The following is a 15,087-nucleotide window of genomic DNA, read 5'->3' on the forward strand; positions in this document are numbered from 1 at the left end:
ATGGACTTACACTCTGGTACCACCATAAGAGTGCGGTTGAACAAGGCAGGGTTGTTGTCATCAGAAATACCCACAGCCAGAGGTGTAAAGCAGGGGTGCCCGCTGGCACCGGCCTTATTCAGCTATTTTCTAACGGATATAAAAGATGAGTCGTTTGTAAGATCTTTCCCACCTACGATAGGAGGTGTCCAACTGAAGCATTTACGGTATGCAGACAACTTAATTCTCATAGACCAGACAGCGGTGGGGCTTCAGCGCCAACTCAAAGCGCTACAAGAGCATATTAAAACAAACAACTTGGAGATAAAGAAAGAAAAAACAAAAATTCTTTCCTTAAAAAAGGGTAATAAAAGGATGAAAAAACTGAGATGGTACATTGAGGATGCAAAGATCGAGCAGGTACAAAAATGTCAATACAGCAAAGTGGAGATGTGCACCTAAATTTCATTAAGAGGGAAAATAAAAACTTTGGCAATTCAAGCTGGTATTATCAACAAAATGTACGGGTGTTTCTCTATACTTCCTGCCATACATTTTTATAAAGGGAAGGTAGTTCCCTCAGTAACTTACGGTGTAGAAGCAATGCCTGAGTTACCTGCCAAACTTTGGCCAACTCTGGAAGGCCTGATTGGAGGAGAGTGTTGGGCTTGCCAAACTCAACACCAGTGGCCAACATTCGGAGGGATTGGGCCTGCTGTCATTGAAAGCAGTGATAGACTGGAATTCCTTGGCCCTGTTTAAATAAATTATTCAACCAAATGCCCCAAGAATCTTTGAAATTATAAACAAATAATTAAAGGGGGACAACAGTAAGCTCATGAATGATTGGGCGGTAAGAAACAGAGCCAAACGTCTGGAAATTGGCTGCTGAGAGAACAACCTTATTGGAAATCCAACAACAGTAACAAAAAAAACTGGGGGAATTGGATAAGGACTTAAGAAACTGCATTATCCTATAAATCGATGCTAAATCTCCCATGGGCAACTAAAAAATGTAAGCCAACTAAATTCCAAAATAGATCCCATCGGGATACATTTTTAAGATTGAGATTGAATTTGCTCCACACCAATGAGATCCTGGAAAAAAGAGGTTTTGTAGAATCTTACCACTGTCGATTTTGTAAGACAAGGGATAAGAGGGAAACTCTGTACTACCTATTAACAGACTGCAAAGCATTAGCGGGGACTAGAAAACTCTTCCTTGAATCGCTGTGGTTGAAAAACCAATCCCTAACCAGAGACGAATGGTGGTCACTTTTGTTCAATGGAGGAAAAGCATCAATGGTGATTCCAGTGGTGGCATTCATGAATAAGATTCTCCCATACAAAAAAACATAATTCGGGACTGTAACAAAGGCCAATTCTGACAGACTCGAATGAACAAAGAATTTGACTTGACGATTGAGGACATAGAATCCACAAATTATGAATCCATATAGTTTCAGAATTTTATGCAATGAATGAACTTAAACGAGGACGTAAATTACAATTAAGTCAAATAAAAAATAACAGAAAATACACGTTTTGTTATGAGGCGAAATTGATAGTTCGCTTGTGAACAGCTCATTTTTTATCCTGGCTGAACCTATTGTTTTCCAGAATCTTAAGTGGTAGGTGGATTTTGTACATTTGTACTATTTTCAATAATCCATTTGTCTGGTCCTTATGTTTTAACATGTTTGAAAATGAGAAAGTGGAGGGTTACGAAATAATCACACATGCCACCTGGGCTGACTCACTGTACATCTGGAGTGGATAAAAGCAGATTCATTGTCATAAAGCTGATTTATAGGTTTGATAACATTGTATTGTTTTGTAATAGCACAGTTCATTAATGAATCTGGTCCTTTCTATGTAGTATATTTGTATGTTTCTATTTAATAATATACCAGAAACAAAATGAATCTGGAAAAGTTATATATCTGGAACTAATTTTTTGTTGAAAGAAAAGTAAACAACAATATTTTAAATAACAAAAATAATACTAACTACAATTACAATTTAAATTATTTTCCAACTTTATTGAATGTGTAATAAAATTGAACAATACAGTCTTGCCCTTCACTTCCCCCTACCAACAAACCCCCATGGCATAGGAAAAGAAATACTCACAGGATCTGCATTACATGATATTTCTAGAAATTTGACAATACAACAAAAGCGGGCTGCAATCAGTTGATTGCATTTCCTCTAGAAATGTAAGCCATGTATAGAGGTCAAATGGTAAACTAAGAGCCCAAAGCATATTTGGGTAAGACAAGTTCATCAAATCCTTTGGTGCTAATTCTGAAAAGGAAACCCATGATAACGAGAAACCCCAGAGAGTGATATTCAACACATGGGTTAACCTTTCCATAGATATTAAGTTCTAGTACCTGATCAGCCTCATAATCTGAGTAGGTGTCTCTTGTTAGCCCCAGACAAATATAGTGATTGATTTAGCTGCCCAAAGTATATTGTTTACCAGTAGAGTGAGAGCCTCTGGGAGAGACTCTCACTCTTTTTTCACTCTCAGCAACACCCAAAAAGCAAAAACTTCAGGCTATTCAAAATAGGGTACCCAAGTATCTCCCCAAAGATAGATCTAACCTCCAACCAGATATATTGCGGGTGAGGGCACCTCCACGACATATAAATATAAAAGTTTCAACAGCCCTAGAGCCCTTCCAACACACTTCAGAGACACGCCATTTAGACTTGTGTAGTCTATTGGGTGTGGAGTGTCTGCCAAACGATTATACTGCAATCCCAATACTTGAACACTTGATCCTTTTCCCAACCTTTTCTATTGCAATCAGGAGCAATATACCTCAGTTTTGTGATGAATTTATAAAGTGTACAGAATAGTCCCTTCAATGATGTTGCTTGCTGGAGCGAACATTCTAAATCAAGACTTACTATTTTCATCAATGCATCACTTCAAAGAGATCCTTACTGATGGGCTTCTAATTCCTGATGATTCCGTTATTTAAAAAATGTTGACCTTGATCACTGCGCACCATCTAACTATAGGGCTTTTGAAGGCATCATGAAGCAAGACACAGACAACAGATTCAAATTCAGTCTAAACAGTTGTATTTAACTCAGAATGTAAAATGGAATAAGGCCTAACTTGCCCTATTCTAAGGTGGGATTTCCCTACCTAAAGAAAACTAAGGATAGTCTGTGTTGTGGGATGTTTTAACCCACTAGTCCATGCCCTGCAACATTACTGAGCACTGCTTGCATCAGAAACATCAGAATGGCCGCCGGAAAGCATTATGCGCGCTAAAATCACCAAGAAGTGCGCAAGGAAAACCTGAAAAATAGGCCGCCAATCCACCCTTGCCTATGTCAGTGGCAACACAGGAGACCACTGCCAAACCCCATCCTTTGGCTGCACACAGAGGAAAATGAAACTATTTGAAAAAGCTGTCCTGCATTGCAAGAGAAACACAGAGCTGTTTAAAAATCAATTTTTCCTTGACTGTGGAAAGTGCAAAAATCATGGTTCCCAAACATAACAAGAGATCCAACCTCCTTGTTGGGTGTTAAACATCACTGTATATAAAGAATTCACCTAAGCACAATGTCAGCAGAAACATATTTGATCAGAAGAAAATCCACATTTAAAGATGTTTGCTTGGAAGAATATGTCAAAAATGGGCCCAGTACCGCTACTCGCCTGTGTCAGAAGCTTAACCTGTCATTTAAACTGATACATTGAGATCAAAGTATGAAAAGGAAAGACTTGCTATCAGAAGCAATAGAGGTGGATACAATTCAAAACTATATTTTAAAAAGGATGGAATTAAGAGATTGGTGGATATATTTCTTAAAAATGTAATTTGTATTTTAGGACAAGACTATTTGAAACATTGTGTTAAAAGTTAACGCCAGCTACACTGAGCTTTAAAGACATTCCACACCTTCTCCCAAACAAAGGAATCTTTTCCCCTGCTCTCTGCTAACAAACTGACAGGGAGGTGTGAATGGAAAAGGGAGGTGCACTTTGGCCTGTTGCTCTGCTAGGAGACAAAAGACTCCCTTTGACTCAAAGGAAATGCTAATTCGGGTGTAGGCTGAAACCAGATGCCAAAGTCAGAGAGGCCTGGGACTGCTCTCTAGCCCAACCAAGACCTTGGAGGCGGAAACAAGAAGTTTTGTTTATTCAGAAAGCACAGACAATGGGCCTCATTACGACCCAGGCGGTAAGGGTTTTACGGCGGCGTAAACAGCGCCGACCCTTACCGCCTGAGTACGAGGTCCCTTAGCGCCATGGAGGTTTTAACACCTGCTTTTAGCAGGTGTTAAAATCCATGGCGCTAAGGGACCATGGAGTTAATTACGCCACCGTAATTTACGGTGGCGTAATTAACGCCTTCCCCACTCCCATTATGCCCTATGGGGCAAAATGGGAATGGGGAAGGGTAAATGGGAAAATGGGGATTTACCGCCCCGCCAAGGTTGGAATGGGGCGGTAAATCTGCCAACCACCATGGCGTAAACGTAGTTTATGCCATGGTGGTAAAGTCACGGCCCAGGCGGTAACTTACCGCCTGGGTCGTAATGAGGCCCAATATCTTTTTGAAAAAGACTTATAGAAAATTGTGCCGAACTGGTAAAAATATGGAATTTAGAGGTCGAGCTCGAATGTATTGACTGGGCAACTAGCAATACATTAAAGGGCAATTATCATGAAAATCAGACCCTTGAGGTTACATCAGGAGGAAATCGACGCTGAATAAACAAAAGAAATCTGCCCTGTCTAACATCAACTCTGTTGGCCTTGAATCACGACCCGCATTGTACCAGAGGAGGTATTTTACAATATCCTGACTTTCTACTAGCTTTCTACGAAAAACAGGGAGCGCTAAAAGGCCTGATTTTACACCCAAGTACGCCTATAATCACCAGATTGCTGTGAGAAAGCGAGAGGTAAACAAACTGGGGAGACTGGTAAAAAAAAAAACCTCTCTTAACCTAGCAAAACGTAAAAAAGCTAAAAATACATTTAAGAACTGGTTACACCAATACAGTTAACCTTTCAGCGAGAAGGTGAAAGAATGCTGACGCTAGCCACTCAGAAAAATATAGTAGGAGTCTGGAAGCTAATTAATGAATTCAACGCTCCGGAGGGTGCGAAAATTACAAATTCAGTCTCAGCGAAAGTGTGGGAGGAGCACTTTAAACATCTGTAGGCATCAAAAGGGGGGGAAAAAATTGAGCCATTACTTCGCTCAGATGCCCCATGGGACTTTGAATTTGATTATGAAGAAATACTCGACCTAATCCACAACTCAAACGTGTCGAGGGCAGCAGGCCCGGATGGGTTGACCAATGAGATTCTGAAGAAAGATCCCGCAGGGTGGGCATCTTTTATGCTAACACTGATGACAACGGTGACAAAGGCAAAGAAAATTCCAGCATCCTGGGCCCACTCCATTGTTGTTCCTATCTTCAAGAGGGGTGATAGGGCCAATCCATGCAATTACAGGCCTATCACCCTTCTTGATGTGATAGGCAAGATTTTCGCAGCAATTATCCTGCGGCACCTTAATGAATGGAGTTCGAAGTCAAACCATCAGGACCAGTGGCAGTCGGGTTTCTGAAAAGGTATTGGCACGAACCTAAACATCTTCATTATAAACATACTTAAGTGCCTGGTCCACCAGAAAAAGATCCATGCAGTTTACATCGCATCGATCGACCTGGAACAGGCGTTTGACTCAGTCGATCTCAGAATCCTGTGGCACAAATTAAAGAAATGGGGCTGCCCTCAAGCATTAACAGAACCCATGGAAGAACTGCATACGAATACAAGTCTTAAAATCAGGCTGGATAGAAAGGGTTCACTATCAGATGAAATTTGTTCGGAAAATGGGTTAAAGCAGGGTTGTCGTTTGGCGTCAGCAGTGTTCTGCCTTTTTATATCCGACATGGCCGAAGCTTTTGAAAAAACTAGATCCTTTCCACCTAAAATTGCCGGCCACCCTTTGGGTCGTCTACTCTTTGCAGACGATCTGTTACTGCTGGATCAAACGGAAATCGGGCTGCAGAGACAATTGACGGATTTGTCACACTACATTCATGACAACGCATTAAAGATAAATGCTAAAAACTCCAAGATACTGATCTTGGGAGACAACGGGAGGGCCAGGAAGCGGAAGAAATGGTCATGGCTACTGAATGGTGAACAAATACCAGTGGTTAGTTCAATGGTATATTTGGGGACCACCTTGAATAACAGCTCGATCAACGCTCCAGGAATTCAACATCTCAGAAGCAAAGCCAAACATTTGGCATCTCAAGCGCTTCTCATTAAAGGGCGTTATTGTAAGTTCTCGCTGTTACCAGTTTTGGACTTTTATAAACTAAAAGTGGTGCCAATACTCACCTATGCGGCAGAGTCTAATCTCTTCATTGAACCCAAGAATTGGAATCGCTTGGAAAGCCTATTTTGGAAGAGGGTTCTGGCCCTACCGAATTCAATACCCATTGAACGGGTACGGAGGGAAATGGGCCTGACATCCTTATACTCCACGATGCAATGGAAGTCCCTATCACTCATGAGGAAATGTCTTGAACCACCAGGAGTGAGTGGGTTTTCCATTATTAAGGAGGCCATAGAAGGGAAGCAGGTTGAAATTCTAAAGACCTGGTATGAGTCGTGTTCTGCAATTCTGTCCAATGTCGCTCTTTCGGGAAAGTCACTCATCGAAAATCCAATGAGGGTCAAATGTAAACTACTTGACTTGGATTGGATCCGGACCGAGTGGACAGTGAAATCATATAAACTGTTTGCTGATGAACCTGAGGAGTTCTACAGAAGAGGCTTTGTGATGCCTTACTTGGCTCAATTTCCATCACAAACGGAGCGTCAAAGTTTTTTAAGACTTTGTCTGAATTTACATCCATCACGGGAGGTCATAGCAAGGAGAACAAAGGCCCAGGAAGAGCGGAATTCGGCCTGTCGATTGTGCAACAAAAATATGGAGACCTTACAGCATTTAGTACTAGTGTGCGAGCCCATAAGTTCCATAAGAAATCGACTCCTGGGGAGATTCCTCGAGGAATCACCATTAAAATCACAGGAGGACTGGTGGGCTTAGATGGGGTGGCCACCTCTCCTTATCACTAGCTGTTCTCCAACTAACTAGGATAATCTTCTCTAATCTGGAGGCCAAAGAAACTGCTTCGACAGGTTGAAAAAGCTCCATTACAAAAACTTAAATCTTTCCTTGTTGTTTTTGTTGTTTTTTTCTCTTTTTTTTCTCTCTTTCTTGTTGTTTGACCTCCCATGATTACGTTACTTTACGTTTTGTGATGGGTTATTTTTTTTTTTCTCTGTTTTTATTTGAATGTTTTTGATTGTTATCAAAGTCTTTTATACATGGTTGCATCAAAGGTTTAATTAAAACTAAATGAAGTAAATAAAAAATAAAAAAGTTTATTCAGAAAGCACAGACAATCTTTTTGAGAAAGACTTACAGAAAATTGTGCCGAACTGGTAAAAATATGGAATTTAGAGTTTATTAAAATGAAAATGTTGCTCACAAGTAGAAACTACTCTGGAACTTGTGCGATATTCAGAGACAGAATTATCAAAATGTGGACTTTGTAGCAGTTGTGTTAATGTTAAAAATATGAAACTTTACAGGAATATGCCCAGATGGTATGTGCATGTATGTGAAAGAATTGGTACAGAACTGACACTGAGTAACCGACAAAAAGCGCGAAAAACTGTCATTTGTGAACCGAAGCTCTCCAGAAGATGGGACTTTGACGGATGCGTGCCTTATTTAATTTGGGATGTAAATATGTAGTATTAGTAAATTAGTCATATTGTAAATATGCTTTTTGTGAAAAATAAGATATACTGTACAGAAACAAAGGGGAAGGTTTTCTCCCTGGACCATAAACATGACACATCATGACACATTATGACACACTGTTGCTTCTCAAATCAGGAGAGAGGGAATACTGGGACCAATCAGTTTCCTAGAGGGTTGGGCATAGTATAATCAGCCTACCCACCCCCTTGAGAAATACATAAATAGGGACTGTTGAGGGCACAGAGGACACACACACATTCACTCATCACTGATCTACTGGCGAAGCTCTCTGAAAGAAAATCCAGATCCAGAACTATCCAGACTCCAGAACCCTGAAGCAGAAGGCCCAATCAAAAAAGCTGAACCCTTCTCACCTTTAAAATCTTGCAACCTGATTTTAACCCCAAACTTCCAAGGGGCATCACAAATCCAACAGCCTGGCTGTGCTGTTTTGGCTGCTTCTTGCCAAGAACCCTTGCTAGAACCCAGAGATCCAAACCAGTAGAGCAGAGCTGTACCCAGAACCAACCCGTCAGATCCAGTCCTGAGGCTGTGCAGACCAGAGTGCCTTACTGAGAGCAGAACCACGCGCCTGAATCCTGTCCGGTGGCTATCAGATTCCATTCCAAAACCCTTGACCAGATCCTGACGGGCCTATTCCATTCCAAAGCCAGAGTTGTGAGTATTTAGCATAGAACTGTCCATAGACAATCTTAGTCTTAAGTAATCCCATCCAACCCAGTCCAACATATCCAGAACTGCATTGTAGAATTTCTTTTGCCTATCCTGACTCCTTCTATCATCCGCAAAGTCCTGTGATAATTGTAGTGATAAATCATCTTTGCGCTAAACATATTTGCTGAAGAAGGAAAAGTGTCTTGGCGGACAAAAGTCAGAGCGGAGGCGCCGCTGTTCTGGTGGCTGACCGTTGGATATCTTGCATCTTCATAGCCCCTTAGTGTTAAGAAATCCTTGTTTGTAATCTTCAACAGTGCATCTCTCATTTGAAATCTTGACTCTTTTCTGAAAAATCGACCTTTACTAAAACCTTAATAACTTCTGACCCGTACGTGCTAGGAACGAAATTTAAATGTTAAATTGAAGCTAACATCCTCAGCTTTCAAACGAACAAAGAAACGCACTCCTTATAGTTTTGCTGGAATCGCATTTCTCGCGCGCTGAAATGTTTGCTGCGATTCTGCATTTGGCTCAATTTCATTCCATGTAAAACAGCTATTCTTTGCATTTTACTTCTGAATTCCATTTCCAATCTACCAGTCATTCAAACATCATGTCTACCTGAACCTATCCAAAGCGGCTCCCACTAGTTTTGAATCTCATTTAGCGAATTAAAGTCATTTTAGCATTTTTCCCATTCATTACAAAATCACATTCAAAAGCATTTGACCGGTTTTAAAATCATTCCTGTTCTCTAAGCTTGCTGGGGAATTGGGATTGAACTGCATTGTTGATTGTATATTCGTGAAACCTGTGTTCCCTCATTCCATCTCTTCATACTGCATATTAGGGGGGATTGAGTAGAAATAGGGGGAAAGAGTGATTACATTGTCTTTGATTGAATTCATATCGTTTTATTTCTGTGCTGCATTAAATTCATATAATTGCATTTCATTGAACCTACACAAAGTTATTCTCTGCTACATTATTCTTCTCACCCATACCCCTATTGATTAAAGAGATTGTTGATTGTTGTGATATCACCCATTGCTGATCAGTGTATAAATATTAATAAGTGGGATATCTAGATATTGTTCATATTCATAAAAGTGTGATATATATATATTGTTCAATTCATCAAATAAATCTTTTAACTTTGCAAAACAAACCTACTTCTTGGTTCAGTGAGACCGGGGGGGATTCAAAGAGAGGGGCTTTATATAAGGGTACATCATCCAGAAATAAAAGAACTTTTGACATAAAAATATATAATTTAAGGGTTCCAGCTGGGCATCTCACGCTAGGCATTGACTTAGTTGGAGTGCTGGGTTGAAACCACATACAGTGTCAGGATGTCCAAATCAAACATTTGTCTGTGTCCAAAACCTATACTTGCCCTCACAACTACCTGTATATAATGTGTAGGGATGTCAGCAGCAAAAGAATAGTGTTCAAAAGAAAGTTCAGAGCTCCTTCCAGCTCTTGGCTTAGGATCAGCTTCCCCTTCCCCAAGTTCAAAGTAGTTCACAAAGGATTGGGGTTCCCTTCCCCAAGAGTTCAAATCTTCCCGCTTTAAAGAACTAACACAGTTCTTTGGGACACCTCCCACCTCTGGGTTATCTTCCATAAGAGTTCAAATCTTCCAGCTTTCAAAAGAATACAGTTCCTTGTGACGCTTCCCAGTTCCTTTAAGATGAGTATCTTGTACCAGTTCACCTAGACCGTTCTGTTTGCTAACTTCAATTTCCCATTTCAGGCTGTTGCAAAACAAACTTCTTTAGACATCCTTTCATTGGCTTCTTCCATGTAGGGCATTGGATCTAGGCGCAGTTGTCGGACCACACAGTCCACCCATTACAGGTCACGCAACCGATACCCCTTGTTACTGTTTCCATCAACAATTATGTAATTTGTTATGTTGTTCTGTATTCCTCTGGTTCTTGCCAACAAAGGTTTCCTCTTAGCCTGCAATTCATGGGCCCCTCTTGCATTTTGGCCAATACTTAGTTTCTCATTTTCATAACCTTCTTGGTATTCTCTTGATTTTCTCAATACTTGTTTCATACAACGTATTCCTTGATTTCTTTCTCATGTAATAATTGGCTTTCACTCCATTTATAAGTATTCAATATGCTTTGTATTCTGTGCTTTTGATCAATTTCAGTTTACTCAGTATCTTAAAAGTACTTGTTCTGGCATACAAAAGTACTTTTAGTTACTTTCAGTTTGTTCGATATTCGCAAAGGACTTTGTTGGGCGTTACCAGAGCACTCCAGTATGAGTTTATAAATGTTTTACACTCACCGATCACACACGGCAGCGTCCTACTCCTTGGCATCCTTTGCAACAGACTTCTTCAGTTCCCAGCTTCGCCAGACTACGTCTCTCCTTCGCTGCTTCTGAAGTGAGCAGCACTCGCTGTGATGGCTTGCCGCAATGGCAGCCGGGGTCAATCAGTGTTCCATAGCCTCCACAAAGCAGACCTGCTCCGAATCCTCGCATAGCTGACTACAGCTCTGGCATCTCCTTCCCCTGCACAACACCGCTCCTGGCACCTGGGTCTCCAGCTTCCTTTCCTCCAGCACATTTCCCTTCTCCCAAAGTGGCGGGCATTTTTATAATCATCAGGTGAGCTAACTGACCCCAGGCGTGGGTCATTGAGTTCCATTGCCTGACTATGGAGAACTCCATTAGGTGGACATGCCTGGTTGTTCCATTGCTATGCCTCCATAGCCCTCTACTTCGTCTCAGTACCAGAGTGGTGTTTGGAACTGTCTGATTTAATAAAAGGAGCATTCATAACTCTGTTTTGTCTATGATATGTGTGTGGATCAGAAAAATTGAGGATGTGTCCTCCTAGTTGGCCTCTGCCTCGTCCCAGTACTAAGGTGTTGTTTCTGTGGGACAGTTTCGAAGGTGGAAAAGGGAAAAGGTTTACAATACTATACAAAAGCGTTAGGGATAGAGGGTTGATTGTGAAAAGGGAAAGGGGGATACCATGTCTCACTTAGGGACGTCCTCTCCCCACTCCCCAAGTTCTCTCCACCCAGGTAATCCTCCCATGCATATACACCCCCAGGGTCAAGATCCAAAAGCTATGACCTTTCCCTGGCCATCTGAGAGGAGGATCCTGGGGAAAAAGAAGTGAGGGCACCGTCAGGTTCCTCAGAGGCTATCTTAACCCTACCTTTCAGCGCAAAGATAGGTGAGAAAGTGATTGCTATCAATTGCAGGATAAGCATAGGCTTCTTGCTAATGCCCAATCTGGTATCCCCCCACTGGTTTCCATCCTCTTAGAGGCACAGTGACTACTATTATGGATGTTAGGGAAAGGTTATTATTGACAGAGGCCATCCAGCTGCTTCGATATTATTGTATTCATCAGCAGCATTAGACACTGGCATTTTCAATATTCTCCTGGATTGTGTGGCTGAAATAGTACGGGTTAGGACCTACCGATTGGGGCACTTAGCCTCTTGTTACTTTTCTCTGGCTGGCTCAGAGCTTGGTGTTGTTCCCCCTCCTTCCATAACAGCCATGTGCCCCTTTGGCTAATCTGGGGGTGTAGTCTGTGGTGTCAAATGTACACTGATGATCTCTACATTTTGCATGATCTTCCTCATGAGTTCTATGGTAAAAGTACATTGCAGGTTGTCTGAGGTGTGTGCAGAGCTGCATGAATGGCAACAGGCCTTGCCTCAATGGCAGTAAATCAGAGGTTCCTTTGCTGGCCAGTCGTAAGGATATATTCTTACCATTTGCTTGGCCTGATAAGTTGGGTGTGGATCCTGCCCATTTTTGAGTGTGGATCATAGGAAAATGCTAGTCCAAACAATTTTTCTTTCTCGCTACACAATCGTGCTGCCGTTTATCTATATTTATCAAAAAAGCAGCAGGCTAGGCTCTAGGAACTCCAGAACAGGGCTACTTGGTTGTCTTTGAACTAAGGATATACAATCATGTTTCAGAACTACGAAGAATCTTGGCTGCTCGCCTGTAAATTGCCCTATAGAGTCGAAAGTGCTTGGAAAATGGCCCATGATTATACCGTGAGTTATTTAACAGATCCTGTGATGTGTTCCTTGCTCACTAGAAACTTACGATCACTGGCTAATTTAGCAGAGATTCTTTGGGTGGGAAATACTTGCTGGTTGCTGGTGTGAAGTTATGAAGCCCTTTACCAAAGATTCAGCGAGACAAGGTTCCCATGGGTTCGTTTAAAACGAAACTTACGATTTTCTTTTATTACATCCTCTCCTTTTTGTTTGATTTTGTTGTCTGTATTTTGTGGACTTAATTTTGTATTGATCTTATGGCATTGATTTAATATGAACAGATTATTCTATTACTTGTATCTGAATGTGTGTGTGGTGTTCCCCAACTAAAAGGTGCCCGTACTTTGGCATATCTGCCATTTGACCAGGCTGCTATTTATCAGCTGGGTTTGAAATACAGATTCTGTAAAAACAGTGTGATAGACGGGGGATGCAATGTTCCATCTCGCATTTTCACAATCACGTCCCAAATATCCAGTGTGACCTTAGTATTGGTGTGTCTCAAAGTTTAGTTTTGTGTTTGGAGGATTCTGCTCCCACCTCTGGGAGGATCTAGGATGGGAGATGATTCCCCTTGGGTCTAGCCATCGAGAATCCCCAAGACCCTGAACAAGAATGTCTCTGTTTTCTGATCCAGAGCATATAATACAGCCGTTGTGAGCGGGGTGTCAGCCACCGCTCCCTTGACAAAAACACATTTGCCATCAGGATCGGACAGTGATTAAGTCGAGGAGGGCTGGACATTTCTGTGGAGTAGGATAGTAACACTGCCTTCTTGCATGATGCATTGGAATAAAAAAACTTTCAATACAACCTTAATGTTAATCTGTGCTGATCTGGCCTCAGTAGGAGGGTCTATTGAAGGCAGACTAATTGTTCTTTTGGCTCCCTTAAATCTTTAAATATTCCAGATCTTTAAACCAACGTGTTAGGTCCACACACATTCAGTTACCAGATTTTAATCACTGCAACACAGTGGAAGAGAATGCCACCAAACCCTCAACCAAAACTACTAAAAGTGTGTGTCTGTAAACCCCATTGTGTATACATCTATCAATATGCGATCCATATCTACATTCTGAATGCTGTCAGCACATTTCCCTAGCATCTTCCTTTGTTGTTCTATGTACAGCCCCTCAATGAGAAAGCCAAAGAAAATCTTCTTTGCCACTAGTTGAAGTAAACCCTCCTCTAGTCCCCCCAGTACCAATATCCCTCGAGAGCTTGCCCACCCCACAATCGCTGCTTTCAACTGAGCAGGGGTACCACAGCATCAACAAGATGTCACAAGGGATGACAACAGAATCAAAGTAGAATGCATTCTTACCACTAAATGATTTGTCAACCCCCACATCGCCTAGAGATAGCCATCCCCCCATAAAAAAGTGGAGAAAATAGCAATGATTGCAATGCTAATAATGAAAACCTCCACTTAGATTGAGTTGTAAACCACCCTTCATCATTATAGATTTCTTACGCTCCACCAAACAATGTTTGTTCTAAGATAGAGAACCAGAGCCTTCAGTCATTTTATGAGACAAACATGTAGTAATAAGATATTCATTGTTTCATGATGGATGGAGTGGAAAAAGCAAACTTGTCTGGCTCCTCCCTTTCTTAATCAGCCAATTAGAACCTCGTTCTGGTGATGATTCGGGTGCACTTTCTTACAACGACCTTTCCCTAGAGCGCCAAGATGGTGAGGGTCCTCCCTGTAATAATCGTAGGCCCACTTTTCATTGTGCTTGTACCTTCAAAGGGCGATGTCCACCTGTAGCAGAGTTATTAAGACTTAAGTATTCATGTGACTGGTTGCAGGTACCATCTCCAAGCCAGAGTGGTAAGTGCTCAACCCTGATAAAGTTGGATAAAGCATCTTGAGATTTTAAGTCGCTGCTTTCCTCTAGCTGTTAATACTATTTATTTATGATTCTTAAATCTTGGAGTTTTATGAGGATGTTATGTAGGCGGCATACCAGAATCTTTTTTGGGCCCTCCAACGTTATGTGCTCTGTTGATGTGAACTTCTTGGGGACGAAACCATTTAAAAAACATTTTATGAGCTTAAAAGTCTCAGCCTTCAGTTCACTCCTTTAAGTGCATTATTGAAACGTTTTTTTCTGTGCAATCTTTCAAATCTTTCTGTTTTCCCCAAAGATGTTTCTGTACATGTGCAATGTTCGACAAGAAGTGAGGAAGCTGGACTCAGATGTTTGTCATATCAGTTTCGCAGGTGGTGATTCTAGTGTCTAGTGCTCAAATGTCTTTTTTATTTTTATCAATTGAATGAGTCAAGTCGGGTGCTGAGAAAGCCTATCTAAAACGGAATTATGTCCTTAACTCAATTTGTCTACTCTTTTAAAGCATCCCCAAAGAATGTATTTATTATTATTTTGTTCTTTTTTTTATTTTTTATTACGCGCTCAGAACCCGGTAGGCGTCAGGGTGCGGGAAAAAAGCATATGGAGACAACAAAGGCATGTGCTGGTCAAGAATAGATAGGGAGGGGACTACTCCTACTCAAACAAGGTCTTTAGTTC

This window comes from Ambystoma mexicanum, chromosome 6p, assembly GCF_040938575.1.
Source record: "Ambystoma mexicanum isolate Mex_15411 chromosome 6p, UKY_AmexF1_1, whole genome shotgun sequence".
NCBI classification, from domain to species: domain Eukaryota; kingdom Metazoa; phylum Chordata; class Amphibia; order Caudata; family Ambystomatidae; genus Ambystoma; species Ambystoma mexicanum.